The sequence below is a fragment of the Microplitis demolitor genome, chromosome 5 (assembly GCF_026212275.2).
Source record: "Microplitis demolitor isolate Queensland-Clemson2020A chromosome 5, iyMicDemo2.1a, whole genome shotgun sequence".
Taxonomy (NCBI): Eukaryota; Metazoa; Arthropoda; class Insecta; order Hymenoptera; family Braconidae; genus Microplitis; species Microplitis demolitor.
In genome coordinates this window covers 15,424,920-15,449,273 of record NC_068549.1, presented here as the reverse complement: position 1 = coordinate 15,449,273, position 24,354 = coordinate 15,424,920, and the positions used below count along the sequence as shown (strand labels likewise).

Below are 24,354 nucleotides of genomic sequence, written 5' to 3'. Positions count from 1 at the left end.
CTCTGCTGCAATTTTTACTTTTTCCCATATTGAATGCAATGAAGATCAATTAATGATAATATTTTTAATAATTTTCTAAGATTTATTACGATTAAAAGGTGAAAATTATAACAAATAACTTTTTTCTGACTGTAGCTTAGCTAGCACAAAAAACGTCATGAAGAATGTATAAACCAGGGTGCACGGGAGTGCTTATCCGCAAAAAGTTTAAAATTTTTACTCTGAACTTTGTGGTTTGAACTAGTGGAAGTAGCGGTACTACAATATAATCATCTCGAATGAGACTCGAGATATAATAAAGATATTATAATAATGATTACTTTCACAACAATTTTATTATAATTTTTTTTATATAATTTTTATAGTTATATTAAAGAGGTTTGAGACCGATTTTCGAAATAATACCAAAATTCGGAAATTTTTTCCACCGAAAGATTTCTAAAAAAAAATCACTGTTAAAATTTCAAATTGATTCACTACACTGTTTTTGAGAAATAAATTTTTAAAATTCGTCGTTATACACAGGCGTAAATGGGAGTAATTTTTTAAAGTGCTATAGTTTTTGCTACAATAATACCATCACTATAAATTATTCAGTATCAAATAATTAAACATTTCTGAACACATTAATATTTTTTTTTAATTTAATCATGGGTTTGTTATTAAATTATTAAGAAAATTGTTGTTTAAATAATAAGTTTAGTCGATTAAAGTAAATGATAAAGTTTATTATTTAATTATATACAGTTGCACGCGCTTCTACGATACATAAGTTTATATGTAGTTTCACACAATGTCTAGTTGTCAAGGGTACGTGGTAAGGAATGAATTGTGGGTCATACTTGTACATACACCACTTTTGGGACCCGTTTAGCTCTACGCATGCGTACCTTAGATCACCGTAAGGTTTGTGTGTGTCTTCTCAACGACAACATTGGAGTATTTCCAACATCCCCCCTCAATGTTGGCGTGTGTTGTTTATAACAGCCCCAAATTCTCGCAGTGTTTCACATGTTTTATAGCAGGCAGTGCTATTGTGAATATGTCTGCTACCATATCATCTGTTGATATTGACTCCACCTTGATGAGCCCTTCTCGCACCTTTTCACGTATGAAATGATACCGAATATCGATGCGCTTCGTCCTTGAATGGAATGCTGGGTTTTCTGCCAACATTTTTGCACTCCTGTTGTCACAGAATATTTCCCCACTTATTGATTGATCCATGCCTAGTTCTTCCATGAACCTGTTGAGATGAATTGATTCCTTTGCAGCTTCTGTCAGTGCTATGTATTCTGCCTCGGCAGTTGACAGTGCGACCGTTTTTTGTTTCTTGGATTGCCAGCTGACTGCTGCTCCTCCTAATAGGAATGTGTATCCTGTGTATGATCGTCTGTCCTTGGTGTCATTTGCCCAGCTTGCATCTGCGTATCCGATTAGCTTTCCTAACGGTTTGCTGTACTTTAATGAATAGTCTGCAGTGCCTTTTAAGTATCATAGGAGCCTTTTTGCTGCTCCCCAGTGATGATCATTTGGCTTGTCATTGAATTGTGCCAATACGCTGACTGTGTGTGCAATATCGGGTCTAGTACACACCGCCAGGTACATTAGCGATCCCACTAGTTCCTTATAAGGATACTTTTTCGGTGATTGCCCTCCTGTGTCTTTTGTCCCTCCTAGATTTGTGTTTGGGCTTGCTGGAGTACTTGTTGCATTACTGTCTTCCATTTTGAACTTTTTCAAAATTTCGGTGACGTATTTCTTTTGACATAGTTTTATGCCTTCATGTTGATCAATTTCTAACCCCAGACAGTATCTAGCTTCACCGAGATCCTTTATCTCAATTTCCTTGTTGATTTCTTGTTTCACATGGTTAGTTAATGCTTCATTGCTTGATACAATTAACATGTCATCTACCCAGATTGTAATAATAATTTTTTCTTCTTCATGGTACCCAGTAAATACACACGGGTCCGCCGCTGTTGGTCTTAGTCCTATTTTTCTTAAAGTTGTTTGTAGGTGTTGGTACCACCTCTCTCCGGACTGCTTTAAGCCATATAGCGCCTTTTTCAGCTTGCATACCTTGTTTTCTTGTTTTAAGGCTTCTTGCATCTTCACAGCGGCTGTGTGAATTTTTGAGTCACGTCTTTCCGTACGCACTATGTCATCTACTGCTTCTTTAACGCCTTCCGGAACTTCCATGAATATTTCTTCTTTTAATTCGCTATTTAAATAGGCCGTTTTCACATCCCACTGCTGAACTTTGGCGTTCATCTCAGCAGCCATGGCCATCACTAGCCTGATGGATTCTAGCCTCGTTACCGGAGCGTATGTTTCGTTGTAGTCTGATCCTGGTCGCTGGCTGAAACCTCGTGCGACTATACGAGCCTTTCTTCGCTCTATGTTTCCATCCTGGTTTATCTTATTCTTCAGCACAGTTTTCGTGCTGATGATGTTCTTTCCAGCTGGTCTTGGTACGATTTCCCAAGTCCCATATTCTAGGTGTGATTTTACCTCATTCACGATTGCTTGTTTCCACAAATTGGCATCGCTTCCTGCTAGAGCGTCTTTCAACTGAATATCAGCATTTAAAGCTACATGTTCAGCAATGTTTACGATTTCATCATCGCTTTCTTCTGCTTCACTCGTGTTTTCGATGCATTTTGACCTCTTTTCGATTTGAATTATTGACGAATTGAGTTGTCTTTTCAGCCCTCGGTTATCTTCTTCGTTTTTGAATACTTCGTCATTTTCATCATCTTCTTTGTTTGTTGATCCTGTACTCGATATGCTTTCAGTTCTATATTGCTTTTGCGGACGACCTCGGCTTCCTGTGCGTATGGTTCTTGGCCTTCCACGTAACCTTTTTACTATTTGTATTTCTTCATCGCCCTCTTCGGTGTTTTCTTCGTCGTCTCCGAACTTTATTAAATCGACATTTACGTATATCTTCTCAGATTCCTTTCGATTCACCCTTTCGTTGATTCTTGGAGTCCGCTCTTCTTCTGTAATTTCGATAGGCTCTTCCTCGTTGTTACTCGCGCTCTGGTTTTCGTCAAACTTGACGTCGCGAGTAATTACCACTTTACCATTGTCCAAACGTACCCTGTACGCTTTTGCTCGTTGATCATATCCGACTAAACGACCAGTACTCGCCCTTTGATCCAGTTTTCCGCGTCCGACTGTCTTGTCTAAGACATAAGCTTTCGCACCAAACACCCTTAGGTGTCGCAGATCAGGTAATTTCCTGAACCAAAGCTCATATGGCGTTTTCCCGCCGATAACCCTGCTTGGACAGCGATTACGTATGTAGTTTGCAGTGGCTATTGCTTCCGCCCAATATGGTTGGTGCATACCTGCCTCGATCAGCATACATCGAGCTGTATCGAGCAGCGTCCTATTTCTTCTTTCGGCTACTCCATTTTGCTCAGGAGTATATGGCGCGGATAGTCTTCTTTGGATCCCATGTTCTCTCAGGTACTCATCAAATTGGGCATTGACGTACTCTCGGCCGTTGTCGGACTGTAAGAATTTAATTTTCTGGCCAGTAAAAGTTTCAGCAATGCTTTTAAATTCTTTGAACTTACCGAATACTTCATCCCTGCTTTTCAGGAAGTAAACCTCGCACCACGTACTGCAGTCGTCGATGAATGTGACCATGTACCGCGCTCCGCCGTTGGAAACCACCCTCATGGGCCCACAGACATCAGAGTGTACAATTTCTAGTGACACCTGACTCCTCTCGGGTCGCTCTTCGAATGGCATTGCTGCCATTTTTCCTCGACAGCATACTTCGCACAGGTGGTTTTCGCCTTTCGGATTTATGTTTATTCCTGTAGCCAAATTTTCATTTGACAACTTCGTAACTCCATTCATGTGTAAATGGCCGAGTCTTTTATGCCATAGACTCGATGGGTATTGTGCTCCTCTACTGGTTGCCCGTGTGACAGCTTGTGCTTGCTCTATTTTATTTCCTTCCTTCATGAAATATAGATCGCCGACTCGATCGGCTGTCATTACTGTGTTACCATCGGCATCTTTTACTATCGCCTGTTTACTATCAAAAATCACTGTTTTTCCTTTTTCCGTAATTTTTGATACCGACATGAGATTAGTTCTCAAATTTGGAACATACAGTGTGTCATGTAGTTTGGCCAATTGTATTCGGCCTCCGCTTACCGCTACTTTAGCCACGCCTTTCACCTTGGCAGTCGTTGAAGCATCAGTTGCCAACTTCAGTACTGAATTACACGTGACTTTATTTTCGAGAATTCTTTCGTCTCCGCACATGTGTGTGGTGCACCCACTGTCAAGACACCATTTCAATTTTGGTTCGTCTTGAATCTGGTTCGCCTCTTCTTCGTCCTGTGCCGCGATGTAGAAATCCTCCGTGGTATTTACACTTGCACGTTGCCGTCTCACATCCCTTTTCCTTTCGGGACAATTTTTCGCAAAATAGCCTGGTTTTCCGCATTTGTAACAATTTCCGTAAATTCCTCCGTTTTTTCGAGTTTTTGACCTTGCCGCAAATGCTTTTGTCTCAGTATCATGTGAGTCACCTTTTCTAGCTAGGCACTCATTAAGAATTTTAATTTTTAATTCTTCCGGCTTCGGCAGATTATCTCGGCTTTCGATGACGCATCGAAAGTTTTCAAAGCTCAACGGTAATCCGTGTAGCAGCATAGTTGATAAGAGGTCGTCGTTAATCTCTATGTCCATTTCTGCCAGTTTATCTACAACGTTAAAGAAATTGTCTAGGTACTGATGAATGTCCTCACCTTCCTTCAACTTGTGTACGAACAACGATTTCAGTAATGTTGCCTTCCTCGCCGGTCCTTTTGATGCGTATATTTCTTCTAATTTCAGCCATAATTCCCTTGCCGTCTTACATGTCTTTATGCTCTTTAGTTCCGATGGTGCTATGGCTAGTATCATGCTTGCACGTGCTAATTGATCTCCCTCAGTCCACTTCGCAATGGCTTCTTCGTTTCCGCTGACTTCTGCGGGTTTTATAGATGTTCCATCAGCAAATCACCATAGCTTCTTTTGGATCAGTAATGCTTCTATTTGTATCTTCCAAGTGTCGTAGTTTTCCTTTGACAGCGCCTGTATACTACTACTCGTGCCCGCCATTTTTGTGTTACGTTACTAACTCACGTTTCACTATTTATTAACCCCCGGTTTTTCGCACGCACTTTTATCTTTACATTTGCACAAAGCTTTTAAACGCACCAGACGTGTTCTGGGCCCATAACCTGTTGTTTAAATAATAAGTTTAGTCGATTAAAGTAAATGATAAAGTTTATTATTTAATTATATACAGTTGCACGCGCTTCTACGATACATAAGTTTATATGTAGTTTCACACAATGTCTAGTTGTCAAGGGTACGTGGTAAGGAATGAATTGTGGGTCATACTTGTACATACACCACTTTTGGGACCCGTTTAGCTCTACGCATGCGTACCTTAGATCACCGTAAGGTTTGTGTGTGTCTTCTCAACGACAACATTGGAGTATTTCCAACAAAAATAAGAGGTGAATTTTATTTAATGACGTCACATGTGTTGTGAAGCAAAGAAACGACGGCACTAGTGTAAAATGACACAACCGCGGAAAATTTGAAAAACTAAGGATCACTTATAAATCTTAAACTTTTTTTCGATGATCGTTTAGAATATTTGACAACAGATTTGTAAATTCATAATTAAAATAATGGTAATAACTATTATTATAAACTATTTAGAAAATACAAAAATTAATAAGTAATTGTAAGGCGAAAATTTTTAATTGATAGATTTTTTATTAGTGATATAAAAAATTTTAAAAATTTTCTTTAACACAAGCAAGTAATAAAATTTTGAATATTATAAAAGTTAAAAATCTAGCGATAAAAAAATAAATAAATAAATAATTTACTTTGGGGAAGTGATTTTTTTACAATGATCTAAAATCTTCTGCATTATTTTTTTGGTTTTAATGACTTGAGAACATCATTTTCTTTGTGTCGCAGAAGGTTTAAGATACTATCAGTTTCATCCTCGTGGTAAATTTTCATAATTGAATCATAAGTTATTCCCGCCGATGCTAATCTTTTAATGATGGTAGGAGAAACTAAATTCTTCAATGGCTTAAAAGACGGAATAATCGGTCGAAAGCTCGTGTTGATTTTATAACTGAGTACCCCTCGACTTCCGTGGTCTTAACGGCGAGGCTTACGAGGTCACAATTTGGATACCTTTTGAACTCAAAAGTTCTAAGGGCGCCACTGAGAGTAAATTGTACGATCTCTCAGTATCGTGTGCAAGGCATAACAAAGCAGAGAGAAATGAAATCTCAAGGATGAGTTCGAAAATTTCCTTACCGTGGCTGGACTACACAGCTGCAGAGTTAGGTTTTAAATATAATAAATTCACTTAATGAGCGGCCGGTTGAACTCAGCGTCATTAGTTAATTGAGAATAATTATTTCAGCAAATTTAATTTAATAAAATATATCCAAATTTATTTATAATAATTATGTTGCAACAGATATACTTTCCAGTTTAATATAAAATTTCGATTTCCCGACAACATTTACGTATTTTAAAATTTGACTTAGTTTTAAATTTAATATAAAATTTCTTTAATTATAATAACAATTATTATCTCCTTAATATACAACAAATTTTTGCTGGCGAGGCAATAAATAAATTCAAGTTCACACTCACATACAGACTGTCCGCAAATATAAAATCATAAACGACGCCTAAAGTTCTGGGCTGTCTTTCTTTCCTGAATTTTTTATTTTATTTAAATTTTATCTTAATGAATTTTACTTAACAAAGTTACCAATGATGCGGTCGGTGAGACTCAGCACCAAGGTCACTTTCATAACTAAAGTTTCAGTACCTTCTAGAGAACGATCGTTGGGACTCAGTATCTCCAGAAGAATACCGGCTAAATTTAACTAAATTTAAATATTACAATTTTTTAATTATTGGATAATTAATCAATGGTCGCTAGACTCAGCTGAAAAGTATTCCAAGATGACGCTACCTAAAAATGACAAACCCAGACACTTACACAAAATGACGACCGAACGCTCTCGAACCCACGCCGCGAAAACCGATAAAATTTTATTTTACTTTTTTTTTTTTATAAAAATTTTTTTTTTCAAGTTCAATATAAATAAATATTAGAATTTGATAAAATAAAAGGATTAAATCTTTGAAGTTGGTCTTCATAAATTTACCGAAGTTGTCGATGATGTTCCTATCGACGCCATTAAATGGGAGGAGGGACGCCGCCCGAGCTTGCTGACGCTAGATACCTTTCACGTTCCTTCTCCTGCTGCCAATTAGTAATAAAAATTTCCTTATTAATTCGCGCGGTTGTGAAACTCAGCGCAATTATTAAATCTTTATGTGAAATTTTACAAAAGCCACAAAGTGGATTGAAAAATGGCATCCGGGGTCAAACTTAAACTCACCGGTTACTGGAGACGTACCAGGCACGGGGTTTATTCAACTCGCTGTAAATCCTCGTTGAATGATAATTTTATGAAACACCAAAACTCACTTGGATCAGTAATTAATTAAATTTTTATGGGGTCTTACGACTCACCATAAATTATGATTAGATGTTATAGACTTTATGTAGAGAGAGAGAAATAGTAGACTACAATGGCGACTGGTTCTTCGCAGCTCTCGGCAGTGAGTGATGCTTGAGTGCCTCTCTCTGTGCCACGAAGCCAGCAGCTCCCCACTTTCAATCCCATGTCAGGCTCGTACCATCCAGATCTTTTTCGAATTTAAATTTCTAGAAACGGCGGAACTCGGGGCTCCCGTAGAGTACCCATTCGTCGCACGGCCAAGCGTACCAATGAATTTATAGAGTCCCATATTATCGATCGTCGACGGCGTGGGGACAACGGAAATGCGTGGGCCGAGAGCACAGTCGAATCAAATTCAAATTTAAATATTAATTTACAAATAAAATTAATTTATTTTATATTATCCCTGTCATAATTTAATTTTCGGAGAACTTCATCAAAACTTGATGTTGTGTTAATAATGTCTGAAGATGTTAAATGTTTTTCGACCAATTCTTCTAGCATTAAAACATCATACTCAGCATTATGTGTTCTTTTAGTACATAATGATAATGTCTAAGAAACTAATGATGTTAATGATAATTGTTTACTTCCTTTGCGATCAGGAAATTTTCGCTTAAACAGTTTCAACGTGTCTTGGAAGCTACTGATTACAATTCGAAAATCGTTAATCAGATTTTCATTTTGAATCGCTCGTAATAATCGAGGAGCGTCAAATGGACAGTTATGTGCAATCATGATACATGGGTTTACAAGAGCTTTCAAGAAAGATAACAGTTTTTGTAATGCTTCTGATAATAATACAGTTGTAACTTTTCGTCCATAATAAAATAAATCCTGGCCACGGCTAGTTAAACCGTTTCTTTCAGAAGCATGGTTTGATATTAGCTGCGTAGGTTTGATGTATAAACTAAATACTTGATCCGATGATTTTCAAGCTATCTGTAAAATATCAGCAGTCAAATGGAATCCAGCAGTTTCCAAATCGAAGTAAACGATAGAATATTTTTCAGACACTATTTTTTTTTGAATTATTTGGTGGCTCGGCGGTGAATTCTCTTTATCGGATTCGTCACCTAAGAGTCCTATATTACTCTCATACGTATCTACTTCTGTAGCTTCTCTGCGAAATCGCAATTGGGATCCAATTTTTTTCTTTTCTTGACGACTTCGCTTAAGCTCAGGAGTTTTTCTCTTAAATTTTCTTTTTTCAGCTATTTTCTCATTAATAGCTATCATTTTTTTCAAGTTACTACCTACTGCAATGGACGTTTTTTTCACAACATTGGATAAATAATTCTCACCCTCATTTTTCTGAAGAACAGTGCATTCATAGCGAAAGTCACAGGATTCGCTGACGCTGTAGCATACAGATTTTGGAGCTTTTCGTGCCATTATCGAATTCACACGTTCATTACCTTGAGTAGAAGCTCCACCAAAAAATTGTTGAGCATTATTAGCCAATCTTTTAAATTCCGAGACTAAGGCATCAATAAGTTTTGAATTTTTAAAGCCTCCCAAAACACTTTTATGTTTATAAGTTTCGGGAGTTTTTTTAAATCCACACCAGCTTCCCCATTTATCATGCTTATTAAAAGCATGATAAGGAATATTTTATATAGCTGCAGCCAATGAAGCAATGTCATTTTTATTTTGAGCTACTGCATACGAAAAACATCGGTGCAAATATGTTATTGAATCATTCGATAACTCTTTAGCAGGATACAGATTTTTTGTTTTTAATTTATATAACATGTTTTTAACACCTTTTGATGTATGATTCTGATCAGATAACTTTAATACAGGATGACTAGCTACTTGTCGTATTGCACTTATACTCGAAGAATCGTTATCGCCAATGAAAATGCCAACTTCAATATTTTGGTCCTTTAAGATAGGATTGTCGATGACTAGTTTTACTGCTGAGTGAGCTTCCATTGCCTTTGCGCTGCCATAGAAATTCAAACGGCAGTCGTGATCATCTTTGAGATGTCCAGCTCCACATAGTCGACAAATTCTATTGGTTGTCTTATAACTTATAATTTTTCCTGATTGCATCCCAATCATTGAAGAATAACTATTGGCGCTGTCGTACGTGAAGCCGTTTGCTCGCCCACTGTAACCCATGTCAAGTGAGCCAATAATCCTCACAACATTATCATCATTTACGTTAGACGGCTCTTTGCCAGGTGTAAAAATCCACCTCTCATTTAATATCCGGCATCCATTCACGGCAAAAGTGGAGCTTGTATCACCAGTATCATTTTTACTGGGTTTAACCTCTAATACGTCTAGCGTGTCAACTACTTTTTTCAGTTTTTTTCCATTTTCTGATTGTTTCAAACGTTTATTATAAACAGCCTCTGACACTAATTTACTTTTCCAATATTTCCTCTTTTTAATATTATTTACTTCCATAATTATTAACAACAACAATTTGCTGACATTCTTCACTGTTTACACACTACCACATAGTACTCGAATTGGACCTCTGAGCTCCAGCTAGTAATAAACCTTGTGACCAACAATACTACACAAAAAAATTAATGAACACTAGCGCGCTGTTGCTGTACTTCCGTATTTATTTTTAATCACTTATTTTATAAAAAAAAAATTATTTGATTAGAAAAAATTTTTTTTTATGATTTAATGCAATAATAATAAAAATATATTGTGTTAATTCTTAAAACTAAGTCAATTTATAATATATTCTATCAATGAAAGTTTGGTGTGTAGGAGTTGTAATCTTGCAAAAATACAATAGAAAATTTACGAGATCCCCTAGAAAGATAATCGGTCTCGAATCTTCTTAAAGCAGCATACTTAAAAAAATGAAGTATTTTACTGAATGTTAATATAATTAATAAATAGGATTCTAATATATTTTTGTTGTTAAAAAACATACTTGTGCAAATATGAGTCATATTTTTTCTTCTCGCTAATGTTATCATATTTTTGTTATTATTTAAAATACAAGTGCAAAGTTCTGCGTTGGCTTGTTGCAAAAAGGGCATTCTAATTGTAGCCGTTTTTCAGCAGCAACTTTACGTATTTTTTGAGAACAATTATAACAAATGCCGTAATGATTGCATGGAATGCAAATTATTTTTCAACCTTCTGTCACACACATTTTACAACTATCATTTGGAATATCCAGCTTTACGTCGTTTCCCTCTTCTGTGTTATTTTCATTATTATTATTATTATCAGAATTTTCTTTATCCATATATCATTATCTTATTCATTGGTTAGTTCCAAGTATTCAACATTTCCATCTAATCATGTATAAAAGGGAAATATTTAAGTTTTTATATGTTATTCATTTATTAAAAACAAAACATCCCTAACTAAAAATAGAATATTATTGAGAACAGTATAATTATGGTTGGGTCAGAATTTTTTCAATTTGAATTCTATTGTTCTTCATATGAATTTTTAATTACGGATATTTGTACACATCCGATTTTCAGATATTGCAAATCTTCTGCTTCTTCTCTGTTATCAGCTTGCATATGATATGAAATATAGCTAGTGTCATTGTCACCTTTATTCACTTACCCTGTTTAGAATGCAGAATCAATATTGTAAAATATTATAAAAATATTTATTACCATTATTATTAAATCTTGGGTATAGATCGAGCTGTTCTTCTCGCAATATTTCAGCCTGATGAAACAAATCATGATAATGATCAGTATGGTGTGTAGTAGCACTAGCTAAAAATTGTTAAACCGTCACTTTACCTTGTTTTAATGATTTCCACAAATCTACAATTAAATTTTTTTGGAAGCACAATCTGACTCGTGGATCTAGGGAAATATATGATGATCTACTCTGATTCAAGCGTTCAATTTCTTTCTTTGACTTGTTCATTATAATTATCAATTTTTCTGTAAAATTGCGTAATCTAAAGCTTCAGTTATTTGTATTAATTTTCAAAAAGTTTTAGACAGATAAAATTTATAACAATTATATTAAACTAATAATGAAGTATTAACTGATAAATACCAGCAAAATCAAAACATAAATTTTTCGTGCATATAATTTACTTGCAAACTTAAAACAGTTTCATAAATATCATAGATTGAATAGAAACATTTTTTACTTGCCATTTTCAGATCATCTCAGATTCGTTTAATATCATTATTTAAAAATTTACTCGAATGCTTGTGTTGTGATTCAAAAAATGTCATTGGGAGATCCAGAACTTTCACATCACGAACTGGATACTTCTTAGAATTATTTATTTGACAGTGTACATACCTATATAAAAACAAAAGAATTTTTCGTTTATGACAAATTTTGATTGGTATCAGTCTATTACGTATAAAGTTTTGATTTTGGTTGTATATCATACATGATTCTTTGTGTAATGACTGGTGCGCAATAAATTGATCTAATGACAATACCCGACAAAATATGATTTTGTATAATTACATGTAATTATATATGAGTCCATGTATAATCAGATCTGAAAATTGGCCAAACTTGATCATATATAATCATATACGTGTTATGTCCACTGCTGAAATTCGAATTAATTATCCTGGATTTCTCCCTTTGGTAGTGATAGAAAAATTTAAACGAGTGACTCGGAGGATACGGACGACAATAAAAAATACGAGAAAGAAATTCTCTTCCTATAATTTATTATTTAATGTGGATCCTTTCAAGAATTAAGAACCCAAAACGTCTTCGAAGAGACTGGTGCTCTTGTAATAAGCCAAAAGTATTTTATGAAAGAATAGAATATGATTCCTTCACTCACCTTTCGACGTATCTTTCTTCTAGTACGGCAGGTATTATTCCTCCAGAGCTAAACAGCTCACTCGACCCTCATCTAGGATTTGGGTTGAGTGGGTGCGGCTGGGTTGCAAGATAAGATCTTATGTACTACTCTCGAATAAAAATCGCAAGAGTGGAGTGGTGAACTTTGTTTTTTATTAGATGTTTCGATTACAATGTTTTTATTTAAACGACACTTATTCACTCTAATTTTTCACAATATTTGTATGGAAAGTATTTGAAGATTATTTGTCTCAACAAATATTTTTAACAGATTTTAATGCGTCCTTTTCACGTCCAAAGGGGTTTTATGCGCCGAAACTCGACCCGAGATGGGATCACATATTCACGTAATTTGCGTCACTATTCACTCGATCTGGATGGATCTTGGAAATCTTTTAATTGTAATTAAAGAACTATACTCTACACGATAGTTGATTATCAGTCGAGTATTTAAGTTAATTGACAATTTAATTTAGTGATAAGGACCGTAAATGATAAATTATTATCCTACACGAAATTAATTAGTCGGATACTTAGATCGGTTCACGGTTTATTTGATATAAATTTTGTAAATGATAAATGAATATCCTACACGATATTAATCAGATGGATACCTAGATCGATTTACAATTTAGATGAAGTGAAATTTAGAAAAAACGGAACTGATAAATTAATATCCTACACGAAATTAATTAGCCGGATACTTATATCAGCGACGACTACTTATTGCCACGTCAGAAGATTTGTGCAATAATACTACGGGCTATCGACGCCGTTTACGCGGATCAAGAAGTCAAAACAACCGTAGGCAGTAAAATTTAAACTGAGGCCCTGAGCCATGGTGCTCAGGCTTTTTATTAACTTCGTTTTAACAATTGATAGGGAATTTGTGATTATCGCCATTCCCGGGAAAAAATGATCAGACCTGATTAGACATGAACAGGCATGAGTCTTCAAGCCTGATCAGACATGAAAAATGACTATGCCTGACCAGGCATGTTCAGGTCTGATCAGGTATGTTCATGTCTGTTCATGCCCATCCGGGAAAAACAAATTATATATAAAAAATGGCCCTATATAATTATATATAATTATGTATAACTATATTATATTATATATAATTATTGCTATAAAAATAAAAAAAAAATAAATAAAAAATTCGGGCATGCGCAGGATTTAAACCGTGGACCTTGCGCTCGAAAGTTTAACACGCTACCCACTGACCTAAGAGATTTCATTGAAAAGTAAGTTTCGTATGAACTTTAAATAATAAAAATCTTATATGTGATAGATACTTGGTCAACAAAAATTTATATCTATGAGCAGACATGAACAGCCATGAACATACATGAACAGCTATGAACAGACATGAACAGCCATGATCAGCCATGGACAGACATGAACAGCCATGAACAGACCTGAGTGTATTTAACACTTCAAACATGAACAGGCATGGGCAGGTATGATCAGGCCTGATCATGTCTGATTCCAGGCCTGATCATACATGAACAGGCATGATCAGATCTGATCATTTTTTCCCGGGTTGATAGAAGGTGACGACAGTTTATTATTTATTCGTCAAACTTATTGCACGTATTCTCCCACTACCTTAGAAGCATAAAAAGGTGAAAAAACTGAAGCTTAGTAATAATTATTTTAAATAATTATTAAAATTAAAAAAAAAATTTATTTGGACACAACATATGATTAGATATAATCATGCATAAACGGATATAGTCATTTTTAAAATCTCATTGAAAATATCTGTAAATTATTAATTAAGTAATTCAATTAAGATTTATTGTCTTGATTAATATCAGTGTCGGTTAAATTTAAATTGAAAACAAAAAAAATTTCTATCGGTTAACTATTATTGTACTAAGGGGTCACTTGTCCAATTAATGACCCATGTCGATGCTGCTCAACTCTGGTAATCGCGGGATGGTCAATTCGACCAATGGTTAGAATCGACCCCTTTTGATTTAGACGAATTTTGGTCAGAAGTTTCCTATCACCATATAATGCAATTCTGCCAAAGGAAAAAAATTGAAAATTTTTCTTCAAAAGCTATGCAAAATTTAAAATTTCACGATTTTTCAATATCTCGAAAACTATGATAGTTACAATAACAATCCAAAGCTTTATTTGAAAGGAATACTTGAGGCTATAAGAAAAAAGGTTCCAAAAAAAAATTTCGAAAAATGACAAATTTGTCGAATTTGGAATTCTTGAAATTCGTCAAAAATGATGATCGACATTAAATTTTTGGCTCAATTTTTAATGTATAACACCTTGTACTTATTTTAGAAGATTCTGAAAATTTCAGAATCGTGTTTTTTGTTTTTGCAAAAATATGAATTTTGGAATTTGAAAAAAAAAAAAAAAATTCTTTTTATTGATTTTTTTGTTAAGTAAAGTTGAACAATCACGTAATTGAGTAAATTTCAGCAGTAAAAATTTCACTTATTGTCATAATAATGTCAAAAAATCCATTGACGGTTACATTCTTATTTATTTGATATCTATCAACTGTATTTTTTGAGTATTAAAAATTATGAATTTTTGAACTCTATTAAATAATTTTTTTTTTATTTTTAGTGAAGTCATGTTGAGAATTCAATCAATTTTGTAAATTTCAGCAGTAAGAATTTAGCTTATTGACATAATAATGTGCAAAAAGACCATTACTGACGGTTATATTCTAATTTACTCGATATCAATCAAATATAATTATTGCATTTTATATAATAATGTGAAAAAAGACCATTAGTGACAGTTATATTCTTATTTTTCGATATCTATAAAACAAATAAAAATATAACCATCAATGATGGTCTTTTTCACATTATTATGACAATAAATGAAATTTTTACTGCTAATATTTACTCAATTACGCGATTGCTTAACTCTACTAAACAAAGAAATCAAAAAAAAAAAATTTTTTTTTTTAAATTCAAAAATTCAGATTTTTGCAAAAACAAAAAACACAGTTCTGAAAATTTCAGAATTTTTTAAAATAAGTACAAGGTGTTATACAAAAAAAAATTGAGCCAAAAATTTAATGTCGATCATCATTTTTGACGAATTTCAAGAATTCGAAATTTGACAAATTTGTCATTTTTCAAACTTTTTTTTGAAATATTTTTTTTTTTATGGCTTCAAGTATCCCTTTCAAAAAAAGCTTTCGATCGTTATTTTAACTATCATAGTTTTCGAATCATTGAAAGAATAAAGTTGAAAAACTGGAAAAATCGTGAAATTTTGAATTTTGCATAACTTTTGACGAAAAATTTTTAAATTTTTTTCCTTTGGCAGAATTGCGTTATATGGTAATAGGAAACTTCTGACCAAAATTCGTCCAAATCAAAAGGGGTCGATTCCAAATATTGGTTGATTTGACATGGAATGACCCATATACATATATATATATATATATATATATATATATATATATATATATATATATATATATACATATATTGTAACGCACAGCCTAGCCAGTAATACACTTTCTATTTACTTTATTCTAATTGACGATGTCTGAGGATGGCTGGGCGTGGGCTACAAGATCGCACGTCGATCAAGTAATGACTACGGCATGCAAACACAAGTTATCTGGACCAAAGAAGTTAGATTATGTCAACTCTGACTTACCTTATCTAGTTGGCACGCTGATGGATGTCCTTGACAAACGTGACGATGATAGTATGCGTATTGTTACGCAGGAAGTTAGGAACTTATTTCTTACAATTGAAATAATGACTAACGCTTCTAATATGTAATATATAATGTAATTGATTTACGTGAGTAACGTACAATATTTTATTCAGCGTAAAACGCGCAATGATAAGCAAATATAATTAGTTAATTATAAGTTTACATAGTAATGTGTTCCCGGTAAGAAAACAACAATAATTTCTTATATTTTATTCGCACGTGGCGAGCTAATATCTATATCAAGACGAAGTATCTCTGCTTCGTTCCTCTCCGTTACGATCCGTCGCTGAGGGGCACGGGTCGGCTCATCGTTGACTTCAACTCTTTTTCGGCCTAAATCGGTTGGGATACCGCCATGACATGTCATTGTATTTTTTTGGCGTGTAACATGAAAAAGAAAAAGACGCATGGTTAGACAGTGTAACTAACTACTGCTCAACCACGGTCATACGCAACTTATCCTGCCGACGGATTGAAGCAGCCAGCTGCTAATTATAATGCAAAACAAAGTAAGTGGGCGTTACAATATATATATTACATAATATGACAATTTCTAGTTATCAATGTTATTAAATGTTTATTTTGTCGACTATCAATCAAACTCAAATTTCCAATGCTTTAAAAATGTTCAAAGGTTTCGGCAGCAATTTAAAAGTGTAAGTCGATGTCGATTCATATACGAATGTTTATAAGTTTCGAGATAAATAGATTTGATTATACTATGTATCTAATGGATTCAATTGTAATTTATGTACAAAACCAAATTCATCAATAGGTGCATTATTTACATAGGATGTATCAATTTGATTATTTGAATTAAGTAATGCCATAAGCTTCTCTCAATTACAAGTGTATAAAAGACGATTAATAAATAGAATTGATTAATTATACTAAATAAAATTTTGTACTAAATAAAGTTAATTCCTCATCCTTCCTCACTCTTGTGACTTTCAACGACCCTGATTTTTGAAAACTAACATCTCCGGTTCTGAAAGGCCGAGTCTATCTTCCAGTGGCGCCCTTAATTAATATTAATCAATGAAAGGGCCAAAACTTGGCGAGATTGAGATATACTCTGTTACATCTGAACTCGGGGTCAACTCTGGCACAGCTTCTGCTTTGTCATCCAACAGAGTGACAAGTGCCTCTTCTGATGGTATATCAGGAGACACGGTAGGGTCTCGCGCCAAATACACGTTTAAACACATGTATATGTGTGAAGTGTCATGGCGCGAGCTACCGTACTACTATATACCGTAGACAGAGTGGTTTTTGGCTCATTCTAGCACTCATTTTTATAAACTTTTTTAAAATAGTAAATTTTCAAAAAATTCTTTCTATATTCGAAAGATAATTGATTGTTCGTCTTAAAATTATGAAACTTTATTCATTTTAGTTATGAGAACTAATTTAAATATTGAAATTAGGCCAGAATGTACTATAGCACCCCCAATTTAGACGTTTTCAAAATTTTTTCATGCAAAAAGGGCACTGCCAGAGAATAAAAAGTCATAAGAAATGCCATGATGCAGTAAAACATTGAAATTTTTTTATAGCAATGATTCATTATTGCGCCACCAGGGGTGCTTCGGTCTGTATTTTTTACTACAGTTTCATACGGAAATTTTTTATGAGCATAAATAAATACGTTTCATAATCATAAATAAATCCGTTTTGATATTTAAGATGAATTTTCTTTATTTGAAGTCAGTGTTCATTATTATAATTTCAATCAATTTTCCCCGATTTTGCATAAATACTACAGAAAAAACTCTACATCTTACTTTAGTTTTACTTGAAATTGTTGTGAGTTGCATGCGAATTGTCATAAGTAGAAGAAAAAACTTGACAACTATTTCAATCAAACTAATGTCAATTTTTTACCAATTAGCTTAAATAAAATTAAATTGAAGAACTCCGTATAGCTATTTTAGATTGAAATTGACAGTAATTTGACATTGAAATTACTGAAAATTTGCTGCACTGATTTGCCGCCAATTTAACAGCAAAAGTTAAAAAGAAAAATTTACGGTTAATTTTTGCTCAATTTCGAGGTAACACTTTTTGCTACACATAAAAGTCGGTAATGTTCATTCTTACCATTTAAGAAGGTAATCAAATTTATACTTGAAAATGTCTACAACTTTAATATAAAAAAATAGTTTACAATTTTTCAAGTGAAATTAACAATAAATTGGAGTAAAAATTTACCTGGAAATTGACGAAAAATTTTTCTAGTAAGCTTTCGAAATGAATTTGCATTTTAGTTCGGGTAGTAAATTTACGTCAAATTGTATAGCAAGTTGTATATAAATTGTCCTCGAAAACAGAATTGTCCGAAGTTGACGGACATTTGATGAAATTTCCCAGGAAACTTTTGCTAAACAAACTGTGCTATTAGGGTGTCTACTTAAAATATTTAAACTTCTTGATATTGCAGTTATATTCGCTAGGACGTATCAAAATGAGCTCTACTTACTTAGCCGTACAATAATAATTATTCGTACAATAATATTAATCGAGTAATATTATAAAAAATCGATGCTAATTGTAAGGATATTCCCTAATCGTACAGTTTACTTAGCAAAATTTAAGTTGCGAAAGTTTCCTCGAAATTTCCGTCAAATGTCCGTCAACTTCAGGCTCTTCCGTTTTTGACGAGAATTTGCATAAAACTTGCGATACAATTTGACGTAAACTTACTACCCGAATTCGAATCCAAATTTATTTTAAAAGTCGTATACAAAATACCGTGAAAAACGGAAAAGCCCGAAGTTATCAGAGATTTGACGAAAATTTCATGGGAACTTTTATTAGTGTTTTTTTCTAGTAATCAAAAAGTGACCTCTAAATTAAGGAAAAATCAACCGTTAATTTTCTTTCCAAGTTTTGATATTAAATTGTCGGCCAATTCGGACAGCAAACTTCGATAATTTTAATTATCAAATTACTATCAATTTCAAGCTAAGGTGGCTTTTAGGGTTATTTCGTACATCTAACATTGTGGCGCTACCTGTCAATACCTTATTAGCAAAATTTGAAAATCGGGTTTTTAACGAATGGAAACATATAATTATTTTTAATCGGAAGATTAATTATCGTTATACAAAAAAAAATATTATTTTTATTGAAGACTACTAATGGCAAATCTAGTTTCTTGATTACATTTTTATTATAAATAAATTACTGTTTTCTTTGTTTTAACCGGCAATTATCGACAAATGATTTCCTAGTGATTTAAATGGAAAAATTAATAAAATATCGAAGTAGAGGGGTCAAATGGAAAAAATTAAAGGCTAATTTTTATTTTCTTTTTCATAATTAAGCAATTAACTCACAAACAATTTTGATAGACCGACATTGATCGACAAACGACCAAAAAACGATTGCAATCAGAATAAATCAGATCGGTTTACATTGAGTTTGTTTATAATGAGGAGTTAAGTAAGTGGAGCTGAGATATACAACTTCAGCCATAAGCGATTTCTGATAATCAAGTTGGAAGCGAGCTAGTGGCAACCAACTGCAGCAACTTGTTATCAAGTTGGCCGCAAAGATTGTTGGCATTTCCATAAGTTGACGGCAATTAGTCGCCTATTTTCTGAGAAAATGTGTGCCAGCAGCTGGCATTCCCTTAGTTGACAGGGTTGACAGAAAGTTAACTTCAATTTTCTCAGAAAGTTGGCGTCAGGTTGCGGCAGTCGATTATCGTCAACTTTCTAGGAATGTTGGTAACAACTTGTAGTCAATAATAACGTCAAAATTTTGAATTTTGTTCTGTTGTATATAAAGTTATATCCGCTAAACAGTACCAAAATCGGGCAACTTAGTGCTATATATATATGTATGTATAGATATAAATGTAGATCAGTTGAAGTATGTTTACGTAGTAATTGCTTCAAAAATACGTATAATTATCTCTAATTAAGTAATTATTATTGACTAACAATTAATGATGCATCAGATAATTTTAAAAATTTTAAAAATATAATCCGTGATTAACTTTCTTATGTTCTATCTAGCTACCCGCAATGTCTATATTTAAAAACTAACTCTTTAATAAGGGATCTACAGTGTATATATATATAATTTAGTGCTATCTACAGATTTATTAAATTATCATTTTTATTTAGTAATTGCGTTGAAAATATGTATAGATCTCTAATTAATACTTTATTATTGACAAACAATGAATTATGCGTCAAATAATACTAAAAATTGAAAAATATAATAACACTACAAAAAAAAATAAATCCTACCAAAAACAGATTCTCTGTATAAAGTCGCGTCAAGTACACGTTTAAAATTTTTTAAAAGTAAAAAAAAATTATTTTTTACAAAAAAAATAGTCAAATCGAAAAAATACCAAGTACCTAGTATGATGCAAAATCATAACAAACATTTTCATAAAATTTAAAAATAAATTGTATAACAAAATTTCAATGTACTTGGTGTGCGTTACTACATGTACTCAAGCAAAATTAATTTCTAATAAAATCAAATATGTTTTTTTTTTTTTTTACTCTTTTGTAAGCACACCAAGTATATTGAAATTTTGTTATACAATTTATTTTTAAATTTTATGAAAATGTTTGTTATGATTTTGCATCATACTAGGTACTTGGTATTTTTTCGATTTGACTATTTTTTTTTTAAAAAATAATTTTTTTTTACTTTTAAAAAATTTTAAACGTGTACTTGGCGCGACTTTATACAGAGAATCTGTTTTTGGTAGGATCCTATATTACATTGTAATAACAATGTTTAATATTTTTGTTTCATTGAATAATTTTTTTTATAATCCAGAAACATGAAGTACGTTTCGAGTAATAAAAAAAAAGTGATTTTTCTATCCAGAGGCACGGTAGTATCTCGCGCCAAGTACATGGTCAAACACATGTATATGTAAGTGTGTAGCGAGAGCCTACCTGTCTCTTTTCTTGAGTCGGAGTAATGTTTTATGATTACGAATTATATTTTTTTTTTAATTAAAATTAAAACACAGCTTATTTCTGCTTTTTCTGAATATTTGTGTCTCACTCAAACTTTATCAACTGAATGTGATCACATTTTATCATTATTTATCTTGTAAAATGTAAAAAACGTTAGCATATACTATAGTACCTTAAAATGTGAGATTTTAGAAATTTTTTCTATCTATAATTTATGCTTATTTATTACCGTCTTAGAATAAATACCCAGGAAAGAATCGCCAACGGTATCAATTGGCCGAGCTTTGGGCCAGTTGTGATCTCCCAAGCCTTGGAAGTGATCATGGGGCCAGACCTGGTCCAAGCCTAGGCCCTGTGGTTTGATTTCTGTTAAATCGAGCCTCGATCGCTGACCATCGGCCTAAGGATCGGCCTAGGTTAAATTTTTATTTAATATTAAAATTAGCAACTTTACATGTATCTATATATATATATATATATATATATATATATATATATATATATATATATATATAAAGAAGACCAGGGTATAACGGTCCACCGAGTATACGATTAATATCAATTGTTGAAATTTGAAAGTTGAAATTTTCTAAAAAGTAAAATTATTTGATGTAAAATAATTTTCATTTAATTAGTTATTGCTTTGTACAAAACTTTAGTTAACATAAATGTTAAAGTTCAATAAACAATATAGTAGTGCTACTTGATCTTACTCTTAATTTATTCATTTTCATCAAATCATAAAATTACAAATTAATATATATATGTAGCGACGACTCTTTAGGTTTAGATTGAAGCAATTTCTGCCTAAATCACTACATACCAAAGAGTGTAACGTTGTGGATGATAATGAGGAGAGGAGCAAAGGAAAAATGTATTTGTGGGGTAAGAGGCATTTCGTTTAAGTATACGATAGCTGAGACTCCTCTGCTAGGTGTGTCTATCGTATATCCCACCTAAATCGCCGAGTTGGAAGTTACATGTTGGAAATGTTATATATTGAAATTGGTGTAGGGACGAGGTATTGCGAGAGGCAAGTTGTGCAATGCCATCTCACAGAGTGAAGCCGAACCACCACATATATATATGTCAATACTCATCAGACAATTTTTTCATTAAATAAAACTACATTTCACCTCATCTTTACGCTGTAATATTTCTGAATTTAATTGTATTTAAATAATTGACAAGCAAAAAATCATGATTATCTAAACATCAGATTTAGCACAGTGGATAGCATCCCGGCCTAGTAATCAGAAGGATCTCAGTTCGAATCCCAGTAGCACCCAAATCATTTTATTCATCATTTCCCATTAATTCAGTAATTATTTAATTACGCTCCAATGTAATGTCCATAAAAGTGTGATCAAACTTTTTTTTAATTATATTTATTAATTTGAATGAAAATATTATAGATTGAGCATTGGTTGAGCCTTAGATTTTTTGCTCCCCGAGGTTTGGCCGAGGCTTGATTTTTCGTTTCCTAAGGCTTGGCCGAGGCTTGAAATTTTGTTTCCCAAGGCTTGGAACATGGCTACCATCCAAGGCTTGAACTATGGCTCGCCCAATGGTCAACCAAGGCTCGACCCAAGCCTTGCGCTAAACCGAGGAGCATTGGCTGACGACAGGCCAAGGCTTGGTCCAAGCTTTGGCCAATGGTTCCTTTCAACCAGGGTAGTTTCAAGAAGAAGCACGATGGACTCAACATTGAAGTTCTTAAAATCTGTCTTGATTTTTCAACACTAGAGAGCCTTTCATTGCCCGACACAGCCTCGTATGCACAAACAACGAGGCCTAATGTGTAATATTTAGTGATGCTGAATGACCGTCATTTTGAGTTTTGGTCACAAGACGATCTTGTGACCAACCGACCTAAATGACGAGTCTGTTCCAATGCAAAATGACCGTCACAAATTTTCCAGTCAGAGGACCGTAGAAAAATTTTTTGTCGCAAATTTAGTCAGTCACATCTAGCTAGATGATTTGTAACCGTCATTAAATTTTCGGTCACAAATTTGGGCTTGGTCATGAATTTGTTCAGTCACATCTAGCTAAATGATTTGTGACCATCATCAAATTTTTGGTCACAAATTTGGTCTTGGTCATGAATTTTGTCAGTCACACCCAGCTAGATGATTAGACGCAATCTTTTTTGCAAATGATTGGAAAATTTATTTTTCCCTTCATATCCTTATCTCGTGGTATTTTTAAGAAAATGGCGGTTTCAAAATTTGAATTTTTATAAAAGTTAGAAAGGCGTTCGTAAGATGTCACCACAATTGTAACGGTCCGTCATTCTATGAACGGTCCGCTGGCGGTCTTGTGACCATGACGTGACGGTCAAAAAATGACCTGACGGTCAGCTTCACATCACTAGTTGTTAGTCACACGCAAGTGATATTATCTACCACAAAGTGGTAATTTTAAATTATTCTTATTTACCCGCTCCATTGAACTTTGAATGGGGTTCCGTTTTGCCAAACTCCTCCGCTTGAGAGCAGCGTAATAGCGAATTTGGTCGAACGCAAATTTTTAAATGTGAAATTTAAGAAGACATAAAAAATTTATTCTAAATGATTTCGGAAAAAAAACCCAAGGTGTTTTCAATTTTACAATCAATTACATGATGTTTTCGATAAATAATATAAATGTCAGACCTTAATAAATACACAGTATGTCAGTTGAATATGTGTTTTGAAGTAGTTACTAGTGTCGCATAATCATCATATTTATTCGATATCAGAGAAATTAAAAAATTATACAGAATACGGTAAAGTGATGTGTTCCTTTTTGTAAAGGAAAAGCCACTTTTACTTTTCCTAATGATGGAAAATGTTAGGCCCTTAGGAAAAAGACCATAAATGTAAATTTTCGGTCTTCGAAATCGTCGAGGTTATGTTCTAACCATTTCGCGAAGGATATTATTATTAAAAAAAATGAAAGTTATTATATAGGTAAATAAATAGTTGAGCTATCTTCTTTTAACTGTGCAACATTCCACGCGAGATATGCATTATTATTTTTATTCATATTGTTAGATAAGTTAAGAAATTATTTTTAACGTTGAATTTTTGCGTGTCATCGAGTGATCTATGATGCTACCTCCTGGGCCTAGTTTGACAAAAAACGAAACCCCCCTGATTAAAAAGTCCGATTGAATACGTCCTATCAGATTAAATCGGAAATTTCTGATTGACATTCAATCAGTTTCGATCGGATTCAATCGGAAACTTCCGAATGATTCCGATTGAAAGTTAATCAGAAATTTCCGATGGACTCTCAATCAGTTTCAATCGGATATTTCC

The 24,354-nt window shown here is 33.4% G+C and overlaps 1 protein-coding gene and 1 long non-coding RNA gene across 13 annotated transcripts in view; one reads left to right on the top strand and one right to left on the bottom strand.

Annotated features, from left to right (window-relative positions):
• LOC103572795 (uncharacterized) overlaps nt 1-24,354 on the top strand; it is an 86,601-nt gene that overhangs the window by 37,726 nt on the left and 24,521 nt on the right. Inside the window, exon 1 of one of the 12 annotated variants that reach the window (XM_053739211.1) lies at nt 16,250-16,606. The exons of the other annotated variants lie outside the window; for them this stretch is intronic. The gene's annotated coding sequence lies outside the window, so the exon portion shown is untranslated. Of the gene's footprint in view, nt 1-16,249; nt 16,607-24,354 lie in introns of those variants that run through there. 12 annotated transcript variants of the gene reach the window in all.
• LOC128667765 (uncharacterized) overlaps nt 1-24,354 on the bottom strand; it is a 49,186-nt gene that overhangs the window by 21,873 nt on the left and 2,959 nt on the right. The window lies entirely within an intron of this gene.